Below are 22256 nucleotides of genomic sequence, written 5' to 3'. Positions count from 1 at the left end.
TAGAAAAGAAACACACTCAAAAATGCATGCCAAGAAAATATGACTTCAACTGAAAATTTAACTCATTCTGTTCAATGCACTATGTCATAGTTGCAATGTCCTGTGGCACCCCCTAGTGTGGCAGAGCCAGCCCCGCTGCCCTAAATCTGCCTCTGACATTTGTTTCATGGGAGATCTACCCTCTGCAGGACACTATGCAGGATCATCTAAATAAGACATCCCTGCATATGAAATATGCACAAGTGTAAGGCACTCTGTTTATAAGATGTTATACGTGCAGAGATGGATGTTTGGTCCTAAGGCTCCTGAGCCCCACCACATACAGAACATGTATACAGGGTATATGTATGTGCTAACTAGCCATAATTAGTACAGCTTATGGTTTGCTTGAACTCTTGATTCCAACACAGTACACTGACATTTGCAGCAACTGTCCTCACTTTCCAGGAGAGTCACATTTTTTCTAGACCCTATCCTCGATAAATCACTGTCCCAATTTTGTCCCTTTTGTCCCCTTTTGGGGATACGTTGTTAAAATGTTGCTAACATGAGTTGCTAGACTCATTCTTCATGGTTCAGTTCCCTCCCCAGAGTCTCTAGAAGTTAAACGCTGGGGTTGTTTTGGAACATACAAGTCCTCTTTTACACTCATTGCATTCAGGTACAATGCAAAGTGCTGGTTGTCTGTTTAGCTTGGGATCGGGGTATGCAAAAGAACATTTTCACATATCTTCTTGCCCATTCATGGAGAGGTCTTCTTAATGCCCCTCCTCCTCTTAAGTCTCCGTTGGCAGGAACATGGGAGGGTCCCTGGCCCAAGAAATCAATGTGAGCCCCTCTTTGTTGGCATTCCATGGTCACCTGAAGACTTTCTTGCTTTGACCGGCTTCAGCTCATTCCTTTTAACTTTCATGACTTCTTATTTTGTAGTTTTGCTCTGCCTCTGGAGTTGTTAGCTCATTTTAATGATTGTGTTTTTTACTATCATTTCATAAGCTGCCTTGTATCATTCAAATTTGGAACAACAACAAAACTGGGGTATATGCACCTTTAATAGGTACATGCACAAATAAATTTCTACAGGTCTATGGTGCATTTTCTGCGTTGTTCACATGCATGCACATAAACAACCACTAAGGTGCCATACAATACACAGTCTGTCATTTCATGCCCTGCAACTGCCCTGTATATTCTGAATACTTGATAAAACATTGCCAGATACCATACTCTGGTCTAGTATTGTCTTAAAACACAGTAAAGATTTATTTATAGTAATCAGATATCAGCCCTATACTAGGCATACAGCAGACTAAGTAGAACTATTAGCAATGTGCACTGGGGTGAATTTAGCAGTGATTTGGGGGGTAAATATAGGGTGCCAATGGGACATGGGTGGCGCTGTGGGTTAAACCACAGAGCCTAGGTCTTGCTGATCAGAGGGTCGGTGGTTCGAATCCCCACGACGGGGTGAGCGCCCATTGCTCGGTCCCTACTCCTGCCAACCTAGCAGTTCGAAAGCACGTCAAAGTGCAAGTAGGTAAATAGGTACCACTCCAGCGGGAAGGTAAACGACGTTTCCGTGAGCTGCTCTGGTTCGCCAGAAGTGGCTTAGTCATGCTGGCCACATGAGCCGGAAGCTGAACACCGGCTCCCTCGGCCAATAAAGCAAGATGAGTGCCGCAACCCCAGAGTTGGTCACAACTGGACCTAATGGTCAGGGGTCCCTTTACCCTTTACTTATAGGGTGCCAATACAAACGTGTCCTTGTTTTCCCCAGTGAACTGTTGGAGGGCACTTTCTGTCATAGAACGTATAGCACTAAGAAGATGACACAACGCTTGTACATTTCCAAGTACTCAGATAGCACCTTCTTGGAATCCAACACTTTATTTCACTGGAACACAAAATTAACATTCTTCATGTGTTTGTTTCAGTCTGTATTCATCTAAATCATGGTTAGAAAGTATGCCCTTCTTGGAAATTAGAAACATTGGTTTAGGCATTCATTACAGGGACAGCATAGAAAGAAGAAGCCAAATTGTAGCAAAGATAATAGAAAGATGTATCAGTTCATCTAGGTTAAAACAACTACTGCATTGAAATTTGTTGTCTCCTGTTGACATGATTATTCTGCAGTAAGGTCTGAAGAACAGCCCACATTTGTGGCTGGTAACCTGTTCCATGTAGAGTATATGTATCAGGAGTGGCTGATACGGAGGGATAATGCCATGGTTCCAGTGTTGCTGCTACATGCCAGGGCAGTAAATGGGCATGGTAGGGAGGTCAGTGTACCCTGGTATAGCCTAACCATGGTTAACATGAATGCTGGTCAACAGTTTGGTTTGGAGGGGAATTCATGGCACCAGTAAGTAGATAATATCTTTATCTCTGCACTGAGCCAAGGAATGTTACAGTATCCCAAGTTTCCTGTGCATATTTGTGTGTGTAAGACAGCAACTACACACACTGCTTATGCATCTAAGAGAGAAGGAGTTCTCAGATTATGTTTTGCACTTTACCAACTGGAGCTTAACTGTAATAGGTAGCCTGTGCATTTTACCCGATCTAACTCCAAACTAAATATTTGTGCTACCTCATTTGTGCCTTGCCATGTGGAATCACAATCACTGAGCTAAGAGTTCTTGGCAATGACCCTCCTGCAAGTTTTATTCATTTCCATAATACTACTTGTTTTGCATCTTTATCACTTTTTTAGCAATGTAAACATTGTGGTGCTTCCCTGAATTAAACATTGAGGCATTTTGAAGCACCAGGACGAAGATCTAAAGCACTGGGTTTCTTTGCAGAATCTCAAAATCACCTTGGCATTTGGCTTAATACATCAGAATTGCTATAAAAATGATTGGAATGAGAACGTTTTAAGCAGACTGAAAGTAAAAAGTAGCCTTAACTTTCCCCAAAAGTGCTGTTTACTTTCATCTCCAGCTCATGGTAATGACTTAATCACTCTGGCTCTTCAGTGCTTAATGGCCTCTGTCCAGGTCTAGCAAGATTCTAATGACACATAGTCCAACAGCCCTAATTCCAATCTAATTCAAATTTGACAAGGGATGGAACTTGCTGGCGTAACCCTGCAGTTTGTTTGTTTGTTTACATATTTATAAAGTGTACTTTCATGGGAAATATAGCAAATGTATACTCAACATGACCAAGCTACTCCCTCGGCCAATAAAGCAAGATGAGCGCCGCAACCCCAGAGTCGGCCACGACTGGACCTAATGGTCATGGGTCCCTTTACCTTTACCTATGTTCAACATACAAATGGGATCCTCCTTAATGAGGGTCCTGGTTGCGCGTGGGCCCCTAAGGCACCCCCGCTGGGAGAGTTGTTGCCAGGCGTGGCCCAATCCTTAACCCAGGGTCGGGCCAGGCTGTTTGGGCCAATCAGAGCAGTTGCTGCGTTTCCTAGGGCCTATAAAAGTGGCAGCACGGCGTAATTGGGGGAACTTGCATCATGCTGCCGAACACCTGCCCTCCCTCTCTAATTTTAGGTGGTGCTCCTTTGACCTTGCTGTGGATTGGGTTGCCTGCTTTGGAGCAGGGGCTGGGTAGGATTTTTTTCCATTTGGCAGATTGGATGTAGCCACTTGGTTTTCGCCTACCCCCTTAGCAATCGTCACAACTTTGTAAGGTTTGGCGGTTAGGCATTGGCTTATTGAAGTGTGTGGGAGGGGAGGTGCTGCCAACACCTGCCCCTCCCTGAATAAGGGTATTCCGGCAAAGGAATCTGGGGGTCCTGGATCTCGTCCGAAGTCCGCTTGAGGGGCTAGGGCCATGCCAGGACCACAGGAACCCTGGGGTGAGCTTCGTTGGTCTTCATCGATGTTGCTCCCTCGTTTGGTGTTTACCCTTTCAGACTTCCAGCCAGAGAGGCAGGAGTCAGTTATAGTCTGACTCCTTTGCTGTAATCAATAAAGTTGTGGCCTAAATTTTGCCCAATAACTTAAACTAAAATTATGTGTCACTGTGAAGTTATTTTCAGGAGAAGGGCTTGGGGGCCTCAAAGTGCAAATGTTACTCAGCAGTGATAACATTGGTAAAAACCATAGTACAGTGGTACCTCAGGTTAAGTACTTAATTCATTCCGGAGGTCTGTTCTTAACCTGAAACTGTTCTTAACCTGAAGCACCACTTTAGCTAATGGGGACTCCCGCTGCTGCCGCACCGCCGGAGCCCAATTTCTGTTCTTATCCTAAAGCAAAGTTCTTAACCTGAAGCACTATTTCTGGGTTAGCAGAGTGTGTAACCTGAAGTGTATGTAACCTGAGGTACCGCTGTAACATGTCAATAACAACTGGCACACCAACGTGAATGAAGGAGCATGCTGTGGCTGTTTGCGACCCCTCACAAAATTGTGCCCGGGGCCACAGACCCCATGGGCCACCACCCCCACCACTCCCACACTACACCGCAGCATCCAGGAAGTGCAGAATCTAGTGGATAACTCATCCAATCTTCACATTAGCTTGGACAGTGCAGATCAGGTTAATGCATACTGGAATGTATAAAGTTCAAATCCTTCAATCATTCTTATTGCTGCCCATGCCATAGATAGGCTGCCCATATGCAGTAGAGGGAAGGGGCATATGTATCCTCCTCTTCCACACAAATGGATTGCTCTCTGCATAAGAGTGTCATCCAGGCCTTATAAGTCTCTGTGTTTGGATAAATGGTACACATTTCAAAATGTGACCTCTGAATCTTTTAGAGTTCTACTCATTAGCTCTATGATCCAATAACCTAGCCCAAGCCCAGAGGTCAGCCATTAAAACACTTTGCATTAACTTTCATATTCTCAGTGTTAGCTGTTTCCTTTGGATGGAAAACTAAACAGAAAGACCGGCCAATCTACAAGTATTTATGGTAAAACAAAGAACAGAGCTTATGGCTCTCCCCACCCCCACCCCCTTCTAAAAGTGAGGAAACAAGAAGTCAGGCCCCATCTGTACTATACATTTAAAGCAGTATCACACCACTTTAAACAGTCATGGTTTCCCCCAAAGAATTCTGGGGGATGTAGTTTCTCAAGGGTGCTGAAAATTGTTAGGAGACCACTATTCCCTTCACACAGCTACAATTCCCAGAGTTCATTGGGAGGAGGGATTGACTGTTGAACCACTTTGTGAGGAAGGCTAGCTGATGTCATGTTCTCTCCCTCTCCTCTGTAATGCCTTTTGTTCAAAAAGGCTACACATCTCATATTATTTCCACTCTTACACTAGTGCCAACCAATTATATTGAGGTGGGAAGCAGTATAAACACCACTAGGTGTTTAAGACCATAATGGATACTTACCCCTTCCTCCGGGTGGGCGGTTGTTACAGATGCTCACACAACTCCCATCAACCTCAGGCAGCATGAACAGTGTTCAAGGGTGATAGGAATTGTAGTTCTACAACATCTGGAAAACACCAGTCTGGGTAAGGCTGCTAAACAACACTGTGACAAGATACAAAGTAGGAGGAGACAGGTGTCATTTTTGTTGACAGTCACAAATTTTCAGGTAATATAGCTCCAGCCTGAAGTAAGCAATGTTGAGATCATGATCTTGAAAAGGAAGCTATCAGGCTAATGTGTGAATATCATATTTGGTCAGATTTTCTTTTTAAAAAATCAAGTTTTTCTTTAAAAAGAAGAAGGATGACCCCATAGTATCAACCAGTTCAAGTTACAGCTAAGCTTCATAGAAAGCATCAGCAAGTAAAGCAAATTTGCAAGTAATTATATTCTAAGTTATTTCTTACCATTTTCAAATGGCCTGTGGGTATTCAGAATATATTGGCTTTAGACACACATATATAAACACTGCTAAAAGTGGGTTAAATTTCCCAGTGGAGTAACTTCACCAAAGTAAATGGATTTACACCAGCAAAGCATTTTGCCCAATACAAACTTTAACAAGGATCTGGGGAGCAGAATATCTATCTTCCAAAGCCAACATTGCTGTGACAGTTGTGTGCCAATTTGACCTCTGGTGTTTTGTGAAGCATTTAGAAATGTCACCATAACTCTTTGAACAAGGAAAAATGAGTTGGTAGGTATTAAGGGTATATTTTGCTTGCTTAACCAAGCTTAGAAACCACCCCATTTTTATAAAAAATGAATAGAAAGCCTTCAAATTCAAGACATTTATAAAATACAAAAGCTATGCTACAAAGAATCCCCCATCCTGAACCAAAATCAAAACCCCAGATTCTTTGGCCTTCCTTTTCAAACCAAATATAAATGTTGATTTGTTGTATGTCTGGGTTATGCTGGAGTACATAATGTTGTTGCATTGGCAAATCAGCTGAAATGTTCTAACCAGGATTGCTACCCTGCATGAATCTGTAGCTGCTGCTTTGGCTGGGCCTGTCATGAGTTACTTCAGGCACATCCAACGGACATTCCTCTTCCTAGGTTGGTTCTGCCCCTAGTACTGAATCCAGGAAAGAAAATCTGGAATCAATAGCTGTCGGCCACTTGGTGACACTACCTAGACTGAATGTTTTCATTGCTGCAACTGTCCTTATTGAACCCCTGCTTCCTTGTTTCTAGCACAAGTTTCCAGATCTAGCTGTTTTTCTGAAGAAAGGCATCCAAATGGCCAACGCTCCCATTATCAACCTGTGAACTCTACTATGTCCTTGTGAAACAGTAAGGCTGACCTACAGGAACCACTAGGCATGGTCAGTAAATCTCTTGCTGTTGCATCCATGAAGAAGCTTTGACCAGATGTTGTTGGACTACAAATCCAATCAATCCCAGCAAGTATGGCCAGATGGAAGCTGCAGTTCAGCAACATCTGGAGAGCTAAAGGTTCCACACACCTCTGTTTTTGGATAAATGAAATCTACAGTACTGAAAATGCCTTTTGCCTCCTATATCATAGAATCATAGAACTGCAGAGTCGGAAGAGTCCCCTAGGATAATCTACTCCAACTCCTGCAATGCAAGAATATGCAGGTGGCCTATATAGAGACTGAACCTGCCACCAAGGCATTATCAGCACTCACACTCTAACCAAGTGAGCTAAATGCTTACTGGGGAAATGATAGAATTACATATGCTCAACTATATAATAATCATCATCTTACAAGTGTGGAGTAAATCTTGCTGCCTATGTTGCAAAATCCCTGCTCCCTTCTGGGAACAGGGCAGCACAGCCAACGTAGGACAAAACCATGTCCTCTTGCCTATCAGCTGACATCATCAGTGGCATGAGCAGGTCAGCATGGCTTGGGGGAAACACCCTTCCAGCCGAAGTTGAACTCCCTAGTGGGCCAAGGCTGGCCTGCAGACTTGAGGTTGCCTAAAACAGATCCACTTGGGCTTGTGCCTGAGCTCTCCCAGGATTGCTCCCCGCTTCTTGTTATTTGAAGCCAAGGTAACTTTTTGTACTATTGAGCTTAAAATGGGTGATCATTTTAATGTGCAGGTAGGCTTGGGATGAGCATCCTCAATAGATGTGCTCTATCGCATCTTGAGAACCATCCCCAGTGCCCTCGGCATGCTGGATGGCAAAGGTCAGCAGCAGAATACCTACTATACTTGTCTGGGCTTCCTGCATGATGTAGGATTAGGCTTGTAAATTGTGCAAGGAGCCTATGGGAATGCAGCAGGCTCCTCACTGAAGGCATTGGCCTTCCAACATGTGGAGGGGGCAGAGGGCAGCGCAGAGATAAAACAATAAGAGTGTAGCTAGCACAGTCATCCCTCCATACCATTCTAAGCATATAAGGAAAACTCACACCAAAATAGGGCTAAGGTTGTTTGCAGATCTTCGCTTTCTTACTGCTTGACCAAGTAAGGGCTCATTAAAACTGAGTAATCCTTCTAGAAAAGTATTTTATGGTAATGTGGTGCCCATGCTCATTTGAGCATGTTTCACGTTTATTTCCTCACTGTTAAAGGACTATTGATTCCTTGGAACTTTCCTCTCACTCCACTTTTCTCTTTTTTTAAAAAAAATAATTTTTATTCATTTTTCAAACACATAATAAAAAACAAACAAAACACAAAACAAAAACATACAAAACATTTAAACATGTATAATTTCATAATCTTATTTTCATACACCTTCTTTCCTCCGACTTCCCCATACCTCCTTTTCGCTGCATCCTTATTTTGCAATTCTTTAGCAACCCTTTAGTCAATTTGTCTATTAGTTCCCTTTCATTAAATTTCCTTAAATTTATTAGTTACAGCTGTAATTCTCTACTTCTTACCCCTTGACATCTTAACACTCCTCAATTTTACAACAGTTTTTAAGATATATTTTAAATTTCTTCCAATCTTCTTCCATTGTCTCTTTCCCCTGGTCGCGGATTCTGCCGGTCATCTCTGCCAGTCCCATAAAGTCCATCACCTTTGTCTGCCATTCTTCCAGAGTAGGTAGTTCTTGCATCTTCCAATACTTTGCCAAAAGAATTCTTGCTGCTGTGGTAGCGTACATAAAAAAGGTCCTGTCCTTCTTTGACACCAATTGGCCAACCATGCCCAGGAGAAAAGCCTCAGGTTTCTTAGGAAAAGTCCACTTAAGGACTTTCTTAATTTCATTATAGATCATTTCCCAATAGGCTTTAATCTTCGGGCAGGTCCACCAAAGGTGATAAAAGGTACCTTCAGTCTCATTACATTTCCAACATTTATTATTGGACAAATGATAAATTTTTACAAGCTTGACTGGGGTCATGTACCACCTATAGATCATTTTCATTATGTTTTCTTTTAAGGCATTACATGCCGTGAATTTAACACCAGTGGTCCATAACTGTTCCCAGTCAGCAAACATAATGTCATGACTGATATCTTGTGCCCATTTAATCAGAGCTGATTTCACCGTTTCATCCTGTGTATTCCATTTCAACAGCAAGTTATACATTCTTGACATATTTTTTGTATTGGGTTCTAACAATTCTGTTTCTAATTTTGACCTCTCCTTCTGAAATCCTATTTTCCTGTCCTGCTTAAATGTCTCATTTATCTGATGGTAATGCAACCAATCTCGGACTTTGGACTTTAATTTCTCATAACTCCACTTTTCTCTTCTATCCTAGGATAAAATTTAGTATATTGCTTGGAATTTGTTTTGAGTGGACATGTGGCGAAGAAAAAAACCATTTTTGGAGAAACAAACAGAAAATATTGATGTAAGCTAGATTCTGTGTTAATCAGGACATTTGCTTTGTATAGTGCAGAACACTATGGAGTAAGCAAAATAATGTCATCCACCATAGTATTTTGTGACATGTTTACTTATAGTCAAGACCCTCTTGACTACCTTGGTGCCCATTAGCACTGCAGCAGCCCACAGGCATTCAGCACCCCCATAATGAAGCAGTGTACCTCACAGGGCTTATGATTCAGCGGTGATTTGTTCCAAGTGAAAATTAGGAATGGTTTTGTACCAATAGCTTTTACAAACTTTTGTCTAAATTGCTAAATTTAGGACTCGGGATTTGTTTGTCATATTTATAGTTTGCCACTGAACTAAAGAAAAGATGCCTTACAGGGTAAATAAAACTGTGCAGAGTATGTTCAGCAAAACCTAATGCAGTGGAAGACTCTATTACTTCTAGTGATGATGGTGATTTTACACAAATTTTTTGCCAAGTGAACCAAAGTGGAAGATCATATGTGAAACAGAGAAACAATGTATAGGGCCATTGACTGGCTCAAAAAACAAACAAACCTGGATCCCAAACAGAATTGGATCAAACTGGGATTTATCTAGAGTGAGTTGAGACAGTTTTGTATCATCCCAGGATGGGTCCGTCCAGAGAAATCTGGGGCCATCACAAGGGGGTTTAAACTTTAAACCCTAAAATGTGATCACAGAATTGACAAATATTTACATTGTCTGAGTCAGCCAAGGGATACTGGAACCAGCACCTATTAAAATTATGTCCGCCATCCATTGCTTTACAATGGTGGCTAATAGTTTGTAACAAATATTGATGTACATGAATTCCACACAGTTTAGCTCTTTCTGATCTTAGCCTTCTTCCGTAACCCATATCTGACTTATTAGAAACATTGGCCATAGGCTTAGGGCACCTCATTTAAATTCGTCTAACTCTGCCTGCTATTTATGTCAAGCATAAGTATAGTAAAAATCAGTAGGACTACTGTCTATCCTGCCCAATTCTTACAATATTGCATTCAAACCAATAAGCCCTCCTGATAGGTTAGAACCACAGAGCAGCTTCAGTTGCAAAAAAAGAGAGTCAGAAACAACAAGCTCTACCATCTCTGTAATGATGCATGGTTTTAAAACCCAGATGACCCTGTTTTGCATCTACAGTATTATTCATGGCAAGAGCTGTCAGTTGTAATAAGCCTCATGCTTCTTTTACATCTTGCCATATACATAGCCCCAACAGATAAGCACTACGGAAAATAAATGTATTGAGGTAGAACTTTTTGCATAAGCTTTTGTACATGCTATAGCCCCAAAGAGAGCTCGAAGCTCAGAAGGTCATTTGGAATTACTGTTTCTGGGACTATGCTTTTTGTCAGCTGCTAGCCATGACAATCCTGGGGTAATCCTGGGGACACTTGGGACTTATGGTACAAGATCTTCATGGTCCTTATCTCTTCCCTTGGGCATACAACTCCCTGAATGGCTTTGATCCCACATACCTGAAAGATCAACTCCTCCCATACAAATCAAACCAGGAGTCGTGCTCATTGTGGGAGGCCCTGTTAACAATCCCATTGCCCTCAGAGTGTGGTGGCACAGGGAAGAGCCATCTTGGTAGTAGCTCCCAAGATCTGGACCTCCCTTCCCCGGGATGTGAACCTGGTGCTAACATTGTAAACATTTGAGTGACACACAAAAGTGCACTTTCCTACTCAGACATTGAATGTGAGCTTTTCCTTCTGTTTCTGGTGCTGTACTGTTTTTACTTTGGATTGATGTTTCTATTTTATGTAAGATTGTACTTTTATTCTTAATTGTACCCCAGCCTGGGCTTTGTTTTGTGAAGGGCAAGCAACAAATATGGATAATAAATATAATAGTGTTATGTGTTGGGGGGCATAGGCTCAATGCTTGGACCCCCTTCTAATTCTTGGAATAGCCAGGCAAGCTTCCTCATGAGGTGATAGCATGGGTGATGGGCCATTAAGGGGTACAAACGAAGAGGCTCTGTGCAAGAGGGCAAATGGGTGGGGTCCCCTCTGTTAACTTGGTGGTAGTTAGAAGAACAAAGCCGGAATCGAGAGCAGAGAGTTAGTTGAGTGATGTCAGCTAGAAACTAGAAGAAAAGAAAACAGTAAAAGTCCCAGTAGGAAATGGAATAAGGATGTAATTCTAAATTTATTTTCTTGAGAGTAAACCCCATTAAATTCAGTGGAAGTTACTTCTGAGTAGGGATGGAGGAGAAAATAAATTTGCAAATCTATCAAATTTGCACTTTCTAAAACAACACCAAAGGTTAAAAAAAAAGGGTAAAGGTAACCTGGCTGGTTAAGTCCAGTTGAATTTGTCTATGGGTTGCAGTGCTCATCTCCACTTTCAGGCCAAGGGATCTGGCATTTGTCTGCAGACAGCTTTCTGGCTCATGTGACCTGCATGGCTAAACTACTTCTGACACAATAGGACACCGTGGTGGAAGCCAGAGTGCATAGAGATGCTGTTTACCTTCCCACCACAGTGGTACCTATTTATCTACCTGCACTAGTATGCTTCCAAACTACTAGGTTGACAGGAGCTGGGACAAAGCCATAGGAACTCACCCCATCTCGTGGATTCAAACTGCCAGTCTTATGATTGGCAAGCCCAAGGGCTCAGTGGTTTAAACCTGAGCATGATTCGCATCCCAAACACAAGACCAAAACACTGCCATTGTGACTCAGAACTTGCTTGCAGAAACTTGTATATTAGTCAAAACTGTATGTGTTTCTTACGATAAAGTCACTCTGATGCTGAATAATGTTCATGAGGTTTTAAAAACAAAACAAAACACAAATGTGAAAATGTGGAGAATTTAAGAGTGGAAAAAATGAAGAATAGAAACTAGCACATCCTTCCACCTGTAATTCTGAATGCACATGGTTAGGATTACAGTCTTTGTGGAAATACATACACAAGTCAACAAACATCACTTCAGAAAAGAATAAAAGCAGTGAAGCACCTGTCTAGACAGCAGCAATTATACATCAATGAATATGTAAACAACGTACATGGCAAAGCAATTCACATATGTATTTCCATACAATGTGAACATGTTCTTTTTTTTAAAAAAAACCTTTTATTATAGAGAACTAGGGTGAAAAGCATTCATTGCAAGTGTCCATGCTGTGATGAGGGTCGAATGGGCAGATAGAAGGAAATCTGCTTGATAGTCCATTTTCAGCATATTCCTCTGACATCCCTCCACCCACACCAGGGGTACTTAAATCTACAGTGTGGCTGGAGGTGAAGAACAAGAGGCTGAGAGCAAAATGGGTGTGGTTTTGACCGGCTGTGCCTCTGAGTGTTTGAGAAGAAGAAATTCATGGAGGTAAGAATTTCTTGCCCCCTTTTTTATTTTTTCATAGAACCAGCCTTTGGTTGTCAAAATCCTGCATTATGTCAGTAATTTGTAGATTACAGGAATGCCTCATGCTGTGCCTTTTGAAAATGTTTTCTTTCTTCCTGAGTGGCCGATAAAAGCTTTAGAATGAATACCCAAATTCTATTCCACTAAAAAGTGGGAGCATGAATACTCTGAAGCAAAAGCTGTTCAGATTACTTTTCTCTTCTTAAACTCATCCCACTGTGTCTGACAATTACAGAGCAAAATAATATGTCCTTGTTTTGGTCCGCTTCATTCAGACAATTACTTCACCAGAGCATTTTCTTGTACTAATAATATATAACATTGTATCATTTAAATCTACTCAGCCATTCCGATCATTTTCTGTTTCAAATCTTTATGCTGATGTGAGGAAACCTGTCAAAAAACTGCCACGCTGTTTTCCAGGACAGCATGTTTTCGTTAACGTGAAACAGACTTTCTGGCTTTAGTGTGCTGGTGGCATTATTGAAATTTCTAGATGATCGTTTTCTTCCACATGAAAACTTTGCACTGACTGAACAATAATGCAGCAACAAAAGCATATTTACAATGGAATCCTATGCATTTTTTAATTATTCAGTAAGCCCCACTGAACTCAATGACACTCCCAGGTATAGATGATTGTGGCCTCAGCCATACAAGTTGCTGGCGTTGTTGCTGTTTTCTCCCCATAGCCAAAAGTTACTCCCCCCACAAAAAAGAAGTATTGGATTCAGCAGTGAAAGCATAACCAACCATAAGGTATGGTGTTTCTAATGCTGCACAAAACAACGATTTAAGCGACGACAGCTAAATACTGACCTATAGGCATGCCAACTCCTAGGGGCAGAGGTGTCTTTGGCCCCCTCAATATTGGCTGGCAGGGGGTCGGGGCCCCTCGATGCTGAGGGTGTAGAGGAGGCTGAGTACGGAGCCGAGCACAGCACAATTCAGTGGCTGGCTCCTCCTGAGTGTGAGAGAGGAAGCGGTGTCCTTCTGTACTGGGCTCTCTGCTAGGCCTCCTCCGAATGATGCAATGCCCCCCCCCAATCTTAGGTGCAAGACACCGTGTCCAGAAAGCAGAGAGAACTGCTAGCTAGGGCTTCCCCATGCAACACCCTGCCAATGTTGTGTTCAGGCCCAGTTCTGTAAAGGAGTGTTGCAACAACACTTTGATGACTCAAGAGAAGCAGAAGAGAAGAGAAGAGAAGAGAAGAGAAGAGAAGAGAAGAAGGTCTTGCAACACTGATTCAGCTCTTTATCCTCCAGGGCTGCAGTTCTATCTCAGACGAAGCTGCCTTATACTGAGTTGGCCGATCTAGCTCAGTATGGTCTAATACAGTGATACCTCGGGTTAAGTACTTAATTTGTTCCGGAGGTCCGTTCTTAACCTGAAACTGTTCTTAACCTGAAGCACCACTTTGGCTAATGGGGCCTCCTGCTGCCAATCCACAGGAGAACGATTTCTGTTCTCATCCTGAAGCAAAGTTCTTAACCTGAGGTACTATTTCTGGGTTAGCGGAGTCTGTAACCTGAAGCGTATGTAACCCGAGGTACCACTGTAGTGACTGACAGCAGCTCTCCAAGACTGAACCTGGGATCTGTTGTATGCAAAGCATAATCTTCTCTACAACTGAGTTGCTACTCTTCCTCTTGGCCTAGACTACACACACACTTCCTTGTTGTTATTGTCAGGGAAAGTCTTTGTTCAACTGCGGCTAGTGAAAGGGAGGCCACCTATTATACATATTAATACAGTTTATCTCTGGTATTCCCTCCACCCTATCATTGATGAACATAATAGAAAAATCAGAATTCCTACCCAGTAGCTGCACTAAACACACAAATGTCAATTTAAAAATGTCTTCTCTATTTTGTTTCTTATTTCTTTTATATGACTGACATTTGTATAGGATAATTATTCCGGAAGAATTTCGAGGAGATAGTGATCTGACATGGTCAACTCTTCCTGTCTATCTCTTCCTGGCTCTGCTTATCTATGTTTTATTGCTTTCTCTATCCTGGTCAGTAAAAGACTTTGATGTATGGCCTGGCATTTTTGTCCTTTGCTGTAGGGTAGCTTTAGTTGAGCCTGTATTAGCCCAACAAGAGACAGGTCTATAAAATATCTAGTTTGGGGGCATGTCAGTCAGAAGCTCTGCATAGACTGTGGGCCACACTGCTGTGCATCAAGGCTACCTAGGGGTCACTTCGCCACTTCTTCAGGGCTTTTCAGTGGCAGATTGAAGTGCTGCTTGGTAATGTATATTTTGCTTGCTGTTTGGAATAAAATCTGTAATCCTCTCACCCACTTGCGTTTGTATTGCTTCTGAATCTAATTTTTAAAGAACCATCTTGCATTTGGCAAGACAACATTGTTACTTTCCTCCTGTCCTTGCTTTCTTTCTTGCAATAATAGTGGCCAAATGAAAAAGAACCCTTTGTTTGGATAACTACTATTCGGTCTCCATCCTTGCTACCATTCCTCCCTTCGGTCTTTAAGATGCTTGGCATTAGCGTGTCAATGGTTCATTATCACCTAGTCTGGAGTGCAACTGTTCCTCAGCTCATAGAGGCTACCTCATTTAGGAGTTGATCACTTTTCCGGGGGGGGGGGGATATTCTCCAGTCTTTATTGCAATCCAAGACAGCACACCTCTCTCCCACCCTGGGGGTTAGAATGCTGTCACACCTTGTCACACCTTGTATCAAGAAGCCTGGGAACTTTCTAGGCTGCCAGAGCCCTACCGGTATATGCAGTATTCTGTGCATCACTGCAGGTATTTTAAACCCTGAATTTCCAGGGTATCAGCTGCACAGCAAGTAGGATTTTAATCTGGAACTGGGTTAAACACACACAGACCCAAGCTCTGCTTGCTGAGGTCAATTCCTTATCAAGTCAAGGGGAATCCAGCCATCACTACCTAGGTCCTAGCAGATAATTAGCAAGCCAAGTTTTTCCTAGGATGTAGTGATAGGAAAAGCTTGATCTGCCAAATTTAGGCTTTGTCAGGCTGTTGCTGAAGGTTCTGGTCCTATCAGGAAAAATAACTGGCAGCTCTAAACATAGAGAGGGCCCTAAAGTTCTCAAAGGAGATTTTTTTAAAAGCTAAAATTGGAAGGTGTGATCACAAATGGGGAAAAGTTGCTAGTTTTTATGACTAGGAGGTAAAATTGGAGGGGGTGCTGAAACTTGCAAACCTAGCATAGTGTTGGTGCCAGAAGCCACCAGCTAGTGACTACAAGTGCCCACACCCTGCAAAAAGAAGACCCCAGTAAGAATGCTACACAATGATGTAGTGTTGCTCTGGTCAGGGCTTGGCCACCATTCCCCCCCCCCAAACTAGAAGTCCCCATCAAAGCAATATTAGATCATCATTTAGTATCATTTTTAAGGGGCTTCAGGAGGTAAAGGTAGGTTGCCAAAAGGGGAACCATGATAGGCTAGTTTTGACAAGACACGATTCTGGCAGCCAACCTAAAAAATTACCAGAAACAGATAGTGCACTGGAGGGGATGCATCTTGGTTCAGTCTCACAAGGCATTGAACTTCAACTGTACCAAGTCAACTTTGGTGCAGTAGATTATTTTAAATGGATCTAGAAGTCTTACCAAAACATTTTGAAATTTCTTGTGGTGTGTTCTCTAAATTGCTCCTTGAACCTTCATCATTATATTCCAAGGTTTTGATGCCTTCTGATGTCATGGAAATTAATCCTATCCTCATGTGTGCACTGGTTTATGTACAGGGCAGAATTCAGTGAAAGTTACAGACGACCAAATCCCATCACAGAATCAACATCATTAAAATGTTTTCCATGCAGCATTAGTTTCATTGATTTCAATGGAACTGAAATTGGGCCCGAACTTTTCCAGAAATTGATGCATGGGAGCACCTAGTGAGCAGAGGCTTTGCAATTAGGGATGCTCCAAGATTTCTGGATGTCGCAAGAGGCCTTTCTTGTGCTATCAGATGATCACCTGAAAGCATCACCTTTTAGTGAAGTTATTTTCTTCAATATTCATTGGGACAGTAATGCTGTGATTTGGCTGCCTATTTAATATGCTCTGAATATAATTTTGTAACACTTGAAACAGCAGGAGCTGGGCCTTATTGTAGCTGTGCCCATCAGCTGTGAAACTGGCTTCCTGCTATTAACTATAATTTTCAATATGCACTGGAATTTAAAAGTAAGCTAAAAATTATATGTTTGCTATTCCATTTAAGTGTTCTTGAGCACTAACAATTTTCATTGATATACTCCTCTGAGACACCCCCTCCCCAATGCAGCATATTAGAATGTTTAAAGCTGCTGTATTCCATGGTCAAATGCATCATATTTGTAGTAATATACCCACAGAACAATAATTGGCATTCTTCAGTGAAAGAGTTGATGGGAACTATGAAAGGACAAAGATGCTATTAGGATTCATTATTATTATTATTTTAGTTAGGGGGAGGAAGAAGCATGGGAAAGAGCAGGACATGCTAATTAAAGGTAATCGAGATCATCTTGAGATATTATAGCATATGAAGGGAGGAAAGGACAAAAAAAAACAGAAATGAGGAAAGAATTGTGGGAGATGGAATGGGGAGAGTTGGTTTAATGGCACAGATGAAATTGAGAGGTGGGCGGCAGAGGAAAGAGTAATCAAAGGAGAGAGATAAAGGTTCAAAATGGTACAGATAATGAGAAATGAATTAAGTCTCTAACACTACTTAAGCTTAACAATCACTTTAAAAAAGATATCACGCGTACATTAGCAAGCTAGGGCATACCATAGAAGATGCAACCCAAATTCTTTTTCATCTGACTTTTCCCTGGAGGAAAAAAGTACCCATTGGCTTATTTGGGAGCAGGGGGCAGGGAGGGAGAGATTATCTGTCAGCCGAATTTGCAATATATTTGGCACCTTCTGCTGACCACAAATATCCGCAGTTTTCATTTAAATCCTGTGCTCATCTTACTACATAATAGTTCACTTGTCTGTATTTTAAAATGCAACACAAATCAAAGTTTAACAGAGTACGCTTTAACTGTCATCAATTAGATTTCATTATAAGTTCACGTTCTATTGTTAACACGATATCTGTATACCTTTTCTACTGATAAAATTTAGGGTCATGTATGTATCACAGGGGACGCAGGTGGCGCTGTGGGTTAAAGCCTCAGCGCCTAGGACTTGCCAACCTAGCAGCGCCTGCCAACCTAGCAGTTCGAAAGCACCTCCGGGTGCAAGTAGATAAATAGGGACCGCTTACCAGCGGGAAGGTAAATGGCGTTTCCGTGTGCGGCTCTGGCTCGCCAAAGCAGCGATGTCACGCTGGCCATGTGACCCGGAAGTGTCTTCGGACAGCGCTGGCCCCTGGCCTCTTGAGTGAGATGGGCGCACAACCCCAGAGTCTGTCAAGACTGGCCCGTACGGGCAGGGGTACCTTTACCTTTACCTTTTATGTATCACAGAGACTAAAGGCCATTTGCATGGGCTTATCCTGACTTGTCTTCAGAAGCTCAGCTATGAACGTCTTATTCCCCACTCCAAGCCCCCTTCCCTTTTGCATTATGTCTTTATTTATATTGCAAGACTAGGAGCAGACCCTGTCTTTCTTTTTCTTTGATCTGGTGTAAGTCACTCTGGGTTTCATTCTGACTGAAGAGTGGGGTAAAAAATATCTAAAATAAATGAACAAACACATAAATATGCTTAGGAATGATTTATTTCTATGTGTATTTCAACCTCCCTCTGTTCTTTAAGGTAGGTTAAAAATGCATAGGTATAGAAACCACTGTAAAATTAATGTTTGAAACATAACTAATGGACAAAACCCAAGTTAATCAGTTAAAAAGAATTCCCTCCCACTACCCCCAAAATGCTACTAAACAACAAGAGTTTACAAGAGTGGGTGTTTTGTTTGCATTCTCCCACCATCAGTTTGAACCCACCATAAAAAGACCCTGTTCCTACATGGACCAAATGCCTTTTAATGATCAGTTTGGGTGCAGGGTCCTGCCTGCAGATTTTAATGTATGTGTTCACATGCATAAGGGGAGCCATTATCTGCTTTCCTGGATACTAGGTGCCAGTAACTTGGCCCAAAGTGCAAATAGATGTGCGTGGAGTGCTCTCCCAACACAGGCATCATTTATTCATATCACCTTTCAAGAAATCCATCTGCATTTATAGTCCATGCCATCCTGCCATCTAGCTAGAGCTCTGTAGCTCCATTATTTGAAGCAGGATTTATTAGGTGAGGCTGCAGTGGAGAAACAACTACAAAGTGCCTCCCATTGGGCCACCTATGCTAATAATGCCTGTTTTTCCTCAGATATTGCCGAATGTTAACTTTTTATGTGGGGTTTTATGTGGAGGATGCTGAGCAAAATAATGCTGTGGTTTCTGGCATAGCTGAGGCTGACGGTACCTGGATTTGGATTCCAGTCCCCAGGGGATGTAGCTGAAGCACCTTTGTTGAAAACAGGATTGCAATTATCACAACAGCCTCATCTGCAATTCCTGCATGTGTCCCATCCTTCCACTTCAGATATGCCAGAGTGCATACTCTGCTGCAGTCAATCTGCATGCGTATTTTCAGTCAGTGCCAGAGGGACAGCCATTTTCCAGATGTCAAGGGAACAGCAGAAGTTCCTCCACTGCCAATGCTAATTGGGAGCGGGAAACCAATGGAGAAAATGCAAGTGAGATGCACTTAGAATTTGTTCTTGGGGAAGTTGTAGAAGTTTTTTGGTTTTTTAAATACATTTCAAAAACTCAGGATTAGCTACAATGCAGTGTAATGTCTGTGACCAAAGGGTTAAGGACACTTGATGGCAAGTATCACACACCCCAGGGTGTTTAGATCTGGCTTTCAAGTATTGATAAGGTCGTGCTCCAATTTGCAGTTTTAACACTGAACATTTGTAGCACAATTTCCCCCTTACCTCTGAAATGACTGTGGCCTCAATCCTCTTTAAGTAGCTTGCAAATTACAGAAATGCAGAGGTTTGCCTGCTATGAAGGAACCTGTGAAGGTCTACTCTGTTAGAGAAGACGTTAAAACCTACATGATATTTCTGTTAGGCAGAGGGAATATATTTGCAACGGGGTGTTGACTTTGTTTTACTTATACAATTACTTCTGGAAAGAGTAAATCCAGATTAAATGGGAGAGGACAAGCTGGGGTTTTGATGAAAACAGTGCTGTGTGGATGCTGCAAAAGGCCTCCATGAATCAGGAACAGCGATCCTACCATAAACCCTCAACTCAACTATTTTTTTAAAAAGCATTTTTACCCCACTATTCAGCTGAGAAAAGGCTACCAGAGCAGCTTACAATTACCAGTAGTAAGAGAGCTCCTGCCTTTAGGCTTACAATCTAAAGGACATGAGACAATATGTCAATGGGATAGGAAGGAAGGAAGGAAGGAAGGAAGGAAGGAAGGAAGGAAGGAAGGAAGGAAGGAAGAAGCAAAGTCAGGCACTAGTTCTTAGAGTTCTGCTGCATGAAGAAGAAGCCTAATGGGATGGACCAAGAGTAAATAGGTTTTGCTAAAATGTAAAACCTAAGAGTAAATCGGTTTTGCTAAGATGAGTGCTCACTGGAAGGACAGATTGTGAAGCTGAGGGTCCAATACTTTAGCCACCTCATGAGAAGAGAAGACTCCCTGGAAAAGACCCTGATGTTGGGAAAGATGGAGGGCACAAGGAGAAGGGGACAACAGAGGACAAGATGGTTGGATGGTGTTCTCAAAGCTACCAGCATGAGTTTGACCAAACCTGTTCAATAAAGGAGGCAGATGAACTGCATGTTGCCATAGCCAGGGGGAAACGAACAGAAGTTAGCAACTGCCATATGCCCAAGATGTAGACTCAGAACCTGTTTCTCTTCTGGGAAGTGGAATTATGTTTTCCTAGGTTCAACTTGAAGCGTGATATAAAAAAAAATTCATAAGCTTAGTTGGATTAGAGCCCCAACTAGGATAGAAAAGATGTGCAAGCACCCCCACAAATGAGGGGTGGAGAGTGACCCAACTCTCCACCCCACATTTGTGAGGCCATTTTGGCCCCCTACAAAAGGGGGCATTTCTGGCTGAAATTAATTCATTTTCTCTGGCAAGAATGCTGGCCATTATGATAGGAGGGCACTAGCAACTGTCTTGAACAATAATAAAAAAACCACTGCTTCAAACAGTGATAGGGCTACAATCAGAAGCTGGGGGTACCAAGAAAAGGGTTTTCCTGTTGCAAGAACATAGTTTCCTTGCTCAGGCTGCTGGGTAGAAATCTAACCTCTGTGAAGATGCTCTTTCCCACTAATTGGGGATCAGCTTATGTGCACCAGCACTTGTTATCTGAAGTCTGCCATGTTCAAGGTCAGGCTTGGAGGCCTGCTGATTGGGAAGTCAGAGTGGGAATTCAAGTCTGCTCTGGTGCTTGAAATGTTTGACCTAGAAGTTTAAGATAAAGCTATCCTCAATCCTTTTTTCTAAGGCTCCCATCTTTGTTCATGACACCAGTGCAACATCTCTGTGCTACTTGCTGTGTTTCTGTCAGGTCAAGTGCTTTAATGGTTTATATTGGAGTTAGGCAAGTTAGCTTTGTTGTTTTGTTCTGTTTCATTTTTCCAAAATGCATCTCTTAATTGTACTTCTTACCTGTATTTCACACTGGCATGTAGGTTCTCTTTTATGCTGCTAGTTTAATTTTAATAAATCTACCTCATCAAGCTTGGTGTGTATGTTTGTGTGTGGATTGGGAGCAGGTAAAACCTTGGGTAGTGAATCCATTTCCTAAATTCCTGGTTAACTGCTACTGAGTAGCTTTGTGGGTTTAAGGGCTCAAGGACCAGAAAGTCTGATTTTAGCTCTTGTTTACTTGACTTTCAAGTGACATTGCATAAGGTTCTCAGAGATTCCTTGCCTAAACTGGATGGGCATAGGGAGTGGTAGTAGCATACTATCTTTCAGGGTTGCTTTTATATGTTTTATATGTTGGTTTAGCAAAACAAATTCTTGTCCCCAGGGTTTTTCCATGTTGGTCCTTGACAGGTGGTGCTGTAATGTCCTCCACGCCAGACTGCTCCAATGGGAATTAGCACCATAACAACATAATAGCCCTGCTTGATGAACCAAAGGCCCATCTAGTCCAGCATTCTGTTCTCAGAGTGACCAACCAGATGCCTATGAGACTACCAGAGCACTCTTAAGGTAAAGGTACCCCTGCCCGTACGGGCCAGTCTTCACAGACTCTAGGGTTGTGCGCTCATCTCACTCTAGAGGCCAGGAGCCAGCACTGTCCGCAGACACTTCCGAGTCACGTGGCCAGCGGCATGAAGCTGCTCTGGCGAGCAGCACACGGAAACGCCGTTTACCTTCCCGCTATAAAGTGGTACCTATTTATCTACTGCTAGGTTGGCAGGAGCTGGGACCGAACGACGGGAGCTCACCCCGCCGCGGGGATTTGAACCACCGACCATGCGATCGGCAAGTCCTAGGCGCTGAGGTTTTACCCACAGCGCCACCCGCGTCCCACTAGAGCACTCTAGTCACTTGCAATCCCCAACAATGGCTATTGAAAGGCTTACTGACTCTAACACTGAAAACAATGCATAACAGTCATGATTAGTAATATTTGATAGCTTTGATGATGATGAAGAAGATAAGAAGAAGAAGAAGAAGAAGAAGAAGAAGAAGAAGAAGAAGAAGAAGAAGAA

This window comes from Podarcis melisellensis (assembly GCF_964234715.1).
Source record: "Podarcis melisellensis genome assembly, chromosome: 3".
NCBI classification, from domain to species: Eukaryota; Metazoa; Chordata; class Lepidosauria; order Squamata; family Lacertidae; genus Podarcis; species Podarcis melisellensis.
The sequence above is the reverse complement of the archived record's forward strand: the minus strand, read 5'-3'. Positions refer to the sequence as shown.